Genomic DNA, 6,461 nt, shown 5'->3' on the forward strand with positions numbered 1-6,461 from the left:
TTATTTAAAATTGCTGCCTTCACAAAACTCTTCACCAAAATATTAGCCACCCGACTTAACAACCTGATGCCTACACTAGTGCACCCCGATCAAACAGGGTTCATACCGGAGCGAGAGGCTCGAGACAGCACCCTGAGAGTCCTCGCTATACAACATTTAGCGAGACAAAACAGATCCCCACTCCTTCTATCCACGGACGCCGAAAAGGCATTCGACCGAGTAGACTGGACATTCTTGAAAACGGTGATACGTCTCTTGGGGTTTAACGTCAACATACAGAAATGGATCGGAGCGATCTACAGCACCCCGACGGCGGCGGTACGCGTCAACGGAGCCCTGACGGAGTCCTTCCCAATTCGAAACGGTACGAGGCAGGGCTGCCCCCAATCCCCGCTATTGTTCGCAACATTGGAACCCCTGTTGGAGGCAATCCGACGAAATATTAATATCTCAGGCTACACTGGGAAAACCGCCACCCACAAGGTTGCAGCGTACGCTGACGACATGTTATTCTTCATTACACGCCCAAGACTCACCTTACCTTGCCTAATGGACGAACTTGAAAAATACGGGCACCTCTCGGGCCTCAAACTTAACCTAAGCAAATGCGAACTGCTCAACATCACGGACCCGACGGGGGAACACAGAGATATAGCCTTGACCTTCCCGTTCCGGTGGTGCCAAACCCAAATGAGATACCTGGGGATATGGGTGATGGCGCACCCCAACACCACCTACCAGAAAAACTTCCTTCCACTCCTCACGCGCATCCAACATGATCTCCGAACATGGAATTACCCACACATATCGTGGTTCGGCCGCATAGCGGTCATCAAAATGAATATACCAGACCTATATTTGTTCCATACCATCCCAGTGGCATTGCCGATGACCTTCTTCGCAACACTAAAAACCGCATTCCTGACCTACGTCTGGAGAGGATGCAGACCATGACTAAGATATGAAATACTATGCAAGACCAGGAGACAAGGCGGGCTGGCACTCCCAGACTTACGCAAGTACCACCAAGCGACAGCCCTACAACGGATACTGGAGTGGCACACTAACCCAAGATACAAACAGTGGGTTACCTTGGACAAGGAATCATGCGGCCGATCCATTTTCGCATCCCTATGGAATCAGAAAACGCCACGAAACAACTATCCCAGCGCACCCTCCCCGGCGAGCCAAACCCTCCGAACATGATGGTCAACAATGAGGAATACAGCGACCATCTCCCCAACACCCAGCCCGATGACCACGCTAACGCACAACCAAACACTAGGAGGAGGACTACCGATCAAGGCCTGGGACTTTCTACAAGGGGCGGACTTCATCCCACTCGCTAACCACCACTGGACTGACCCCCCTGGAACAACTGATGGAAGGTCCACCAACGCCCATGCGCAGATTCAGATACTCCCAGCTGACACATTTCTATCACACACTACTGAACAAACAAGAGGTGCACAGAACCCTCACGTGGTTTGAGGACATCTGCGACAAAAAAACACCAATCCAGAAACCAACGGCGACGCTCTACCAATACCTAATCACGGATGGTCAGCAGGCAACACGAAGAAAATAAAGAAAAATGGGAAAACATCACCGACCAAGTCTTCACCGACGCACAATGGGACAAAATTCTCATCTTTCATCACAAATCTACGATTAGTTCAAAATACCAAGAAATGAACTATAAGCTATTGACATTCTGGTACAGAACCCCACATCGCACATACAAACAACTCAGCTGACTGAATTACACAAAGCTAGGACATAAGACACATGAAGGAGAGGAGGGAGAACAACATAACTGGGATGGACCTGGGAGCCCATCACACACTGAAAACAAACGCCACTCGCTCCAACCACCCACGACTACAAGACAACCTTGTCACGAGAGCTACACCTACATATCAATTACTGTTTACCCAAAAATACACTGCGCAGAATGCAGTTTACAAAGGAGCACAAATTAAGGGATCGGAACCTCGGAGCCCTTAGGAACCACCGACATATGTGCCCATATGGATATTTCATACACATCACTAATACCTTTATATGCAAACCCAACATAGGACCTACGTAACCCACACGATCCATACTGCGAAAGCATATTACAACGAGATAATCCTAAACAAAAAACACAACAGTGTACCCCACCTGAGAAGACCTAATCTCCTCATGAGAAGATAAACCTCTATTAGGACCTGCGAGTCCACTATATTTCAGATATATGCTCTCATATGTGACCTGTGTGTCACCACACTGTATTAAGATACTCAATAATCCTCCTAATTGAACGAAATCGCAACATTCATATGGGACCTGCGAGTCCACACTGCTTTTCGAAGTAATGATGAAAAATATACAATAAAAATATATTTACGAAAACACTTGGGAAAGCCACAAACACCAAAAAAAACAAGTTGCTCACTGCAGGGTACCACAAGCAATTAGAACTGAAAGAGACAAAGCAACAATACCTAAATCGGACTCCAGATGCTTAAGAAGTATAAATATACACAGTCCTGTAAAAATACCCTGTGGTATTACACTTTGTATAAGTGAATAATAGGTTTCAACTCTAATCTCTGATTATTAAACGGTTAATTGAAATTGCTGCCTTTTCCTGGTCTTCATTAACTAACACCCCCGTTTCAGTTTTTAGGCCGCCATTCGACAAACGAACATGTGGCGGCGACCATTTTAATTCAGCTGAAGTTTTACCTTCTCCAGACTTCAATGCATTCGACAATTTGAATGCCGTTCGACAATTCTAACACCATTCAACAGTTCATTCGACAATTCGAATGGTTGGCGTTCGTCTGTTTGAACTGACTTTAACATGGAAAATAGACCGGTGTTCTATCATTTCACTATAACTTGTCAGAATTCTATACCGGAAGTGACGTTTCCCAGCTGGAGGAGGAGGAGGAGGCGTAGAAGGTCAGGTAGGTGAAATTTTCAGCCACAGTACGGGGAGAAGAGGCCGCCCATTGCGCATGTGAAAAACCAAGCAGTCGTCCACCGGGACACACTGTGCCTGGACCAACAAGAGGGGGTGTGCGGTAGGGGATGTAACGGGCCAGTGTGCACGCCGGCTAAGTACTCCCGTCATGCACACAGAGCGGGATACACCGCACGTGCGCACCAGCGTCCAGGGAGAGACGAGCATTTATCCAATCTCCCTGCCCCACACTGCAGACGCGCCTACCCAGCAAGGACAGCCTCGCGCACAGACACCGCACGTGCGCAGTATGGGGGTAGGGAGGTCTGATGGTCCCTTTCACTGTCAAATCTCTATACCCCATACTGCGCACGCGCGCACAAAATCAGCTGTGGCTTGCCTGCGGACACAGCGCGTGCGCACTTAGGGGTATAGATATCTGATGGCCATTTGTGCTTCTGAAAAATCTCCTACCCCTTAGTGCGCATGCGCTGTGTCCGATCCTCAAGTGCATCCTGACATCTATCAGGTCAGTCTCGCTCCCAACACTCAGCCATCCGGGGGAGGGGGGTCTGTGCAGTATGGGGGGGGGGGGTTGTGCAGTGTGAGGTGGTCTGTGTAGTATGGGGGGGTCTGTGCAGTATGGGGGGGTCTATGCAGTATTGGGGTGGTCTGTGTAGTATGGGGAGGGTTTGTGCTGTATGGGGGGGGGTCTGTGCAGTATGGGGTGGTCTGTGCAGTATGGGGGGGTTGTGCAGTATTGGGGGGGTCTGTGTAGTATGGAGGGGTTGTGCGGTATGGCAGGGTTTGTGCAGTGTGGGGTGGTCTGTGCAGTGTGAGGTGGTCTTCTAATTCTAAAATTATGGGGGGGTGTGCAGTATGGGGGTGGTCTGTGCTGTATATTGGGTGGTCTGTGCTGTATATTGGGGGGTCTGTGCTGTATATTGGGGGTGTCTGTGCTGTATATTGGGGGTGTCTGTGCTGTATATTTGGGGGGTCTGTGCAGTATATTGGGGGGGTCTGTGCAGTACATGGTGGGCTTTGTATTAGGGGGCTGTGCGTTAGATGTAGGAGGCAGTCTATTAGGGTGCTGTGCGTTAGTTGTGGGGATGGGTGGTTGTGTGTTAGATGTGGGGGGGGGAGGGCAGTGTACTAAATAGGGGGCTGTGCAGTATGTGGGGCCTGTGTGTTAGATGTGTACAGCCCTAATTTGACTACAAAACATTTATTTCAGAGATCTCAGACGCCATGGCCTGCTTTTTGCTACAAAAGCCCAGCCATCTAGTCACTCAGCAGGGGTGGATGAGAAACTGCACCCCAGCCAGAGGGACTGTCCCACATCTGCAACCAAATCCGTCTGTCACTGAATTCTGTAATCTCCGTGTCTTTGTGCATTATGTATGTATAGTACTCCCAATTCTTATATTTAATACGGTGTGTCTCTCACAATCTTTGTGTCTGTCTGCTGTAAATATGTGGCACGCAAGTCTGCATGCACTGTGTCTGTTATGCCATTTTACTCTAACCATTATATTTGTGTGTATGTCACAACTTTGACAAGCATGTTCTCCTATGGGGCACGAAGTACATAAAGAGGAATGAAGAAGCCCATGTTTGAGGCTCGCGTCCAGGGTGGATTATTGAAGTGGCACCTGTCATGTGATAAGTTTCTCCTGTTTGCATGGCGATATCAACATTGTGTACTGTGATCAGAGGTAGGTAACCTTAGGCAGTCCAGATGCTGTAAATTACATCTTTGCCAGCATTATGGGAGGTGTATTCCAAAACATCTGGAATACCGAATGCGTATGAGGTATGAGGTTCGTTGCCTCACTGCGTGCCTCGTCGTTCTCCTACTACCCAGCCTTGTTAAAAACACAATATGACAAATAACATTTTCTATTTCGGGTAGTATGAGAGAGAATTGTTCAGACGTTGAAAGCCTATGATCTTCCCATCTGGCCCATTTGGGTAGGTAACCTTGTGTGCCACAGGTAGCCAAATCTGACCTACTGCGTTGTCAAATGGCCAAGCAACAGTGTTCCTGGACAACGTAAAGTTTTTGTCATGATGATTATTATTATTGTTAGAGGTACATAATAGAGAGACGAAAAAGGTATGGGTCCCTTGATAATGGACCATCCAACTAAAAGGGCCTAAGCCTAATTATAATTACAGAAAGTTGTTCCCAAAGGATGTTGGATAGCCTTGTTTAATTAAAGAGCTTACGTTTAATATAAGTTTACAAAAAAAAACAAATAACAATTAAAAATGTAGGAACAACATATTGAAACAAGAACTTAAAGACAATGCCCTCTCATATTTCCAGTGCTAAATCATATAGGGAAAATCGTTTATTAGTTGCTAGGGTATTAGTAGAGTGGCATGTCCACTAAAAGTCTTAAAGTAGGAGCAAATTTGTCTCTACACAGGAGGTAGTTAATATAAGTCTACCTGTATCCACAGAGAACCACAAAATGTTGCAACTAGTGTTAACCTCTTGTGCTTCAGTGGCAACACTATATCGATAGTAGTGTTATAGAGGAGAGCTCAATATTATACAGTGAATGGAAGCATGAAAAGTGTAATTCAATCTGGATCGTGCACACAGCATGCACGTTTACCCCCAAGTTACCCAGACACCCTGAAGGATATGACTCCCGACTACACTCTAATGGAACTATGACATGCTGAAAAATATATAGCCGATGTGTAGTTATAAGGTACAAAATCCTACAGGTAGTAACCCAAAATCTGGAGGAGAAAACCACAAACCAAAGGGCACACAGAGGGTTTGGAGGGGGTTAGAGGTGCACAGAGGGCTGGGAAAGGGGAAAAAGACACACAAAGTGTGTGGGGACGCGTCTCCGAAAAGGGGTTTCAGACGCTCGACAACCATGTACCACTGCCTGCGTTAGGGAGACAAAATGGCCATTCACTAGAGCACGTGTGTTCAGTTAAACAAATCGCAGCCACCAAGGGAAAGCACTTGAGCTAATTAGTTCTTTGAAGTTAACAAGCCAGGGGATGGTCGGGGGGTAAAAAAGAGAGACTCTCGTCATTATTCAGGAAACAGGGGGTGGGGGGAGATGGATAACCGAATGGAGAGGGGAACAAGTCAATTCAAGAACGGACGGTTCACTTGCTGCCCAATAATTTCCACCCCTTGACAAGGTGCCATTTTAATGATATAATCAATGTTATTCACTTCACCAGTCAGTGGTTTAATTGTTGTGGCTGATTAGTGTATAGTGAAATTGATCCAATTTTTGATTACTGTTCGCAATGTATGAGACTCATACAAACACCCTTTCCAGGAAGGCATGTTCCCTTTTAACATTTGCTGACTTTTTTCTATTTTCTTTCTTACTTTTCCTCTATCTTTATTTCTATTAATCAATTGATCTTCATGCCATCTATTATGCACATTATCCACAATTAGATACTGAATCAATTGGAAATAATAATACTTTTATTGGAATAAATAACAATGCTAATATGATGATTC

This window comes from Pelobates fuscus, chromosome 13, assembly GCF_036172605.1.
Source record: "Pelobates fuscus isolate aPelFus1 chromosome 13, aPelFus1.pri, whole genome shotgun sequence".
Lineage (NCBI taxonomy): Eukaryota > Metazoa > Chordata > Amphibia > Anura > Pelobatidae > Pelobates > Pelobates fuscus.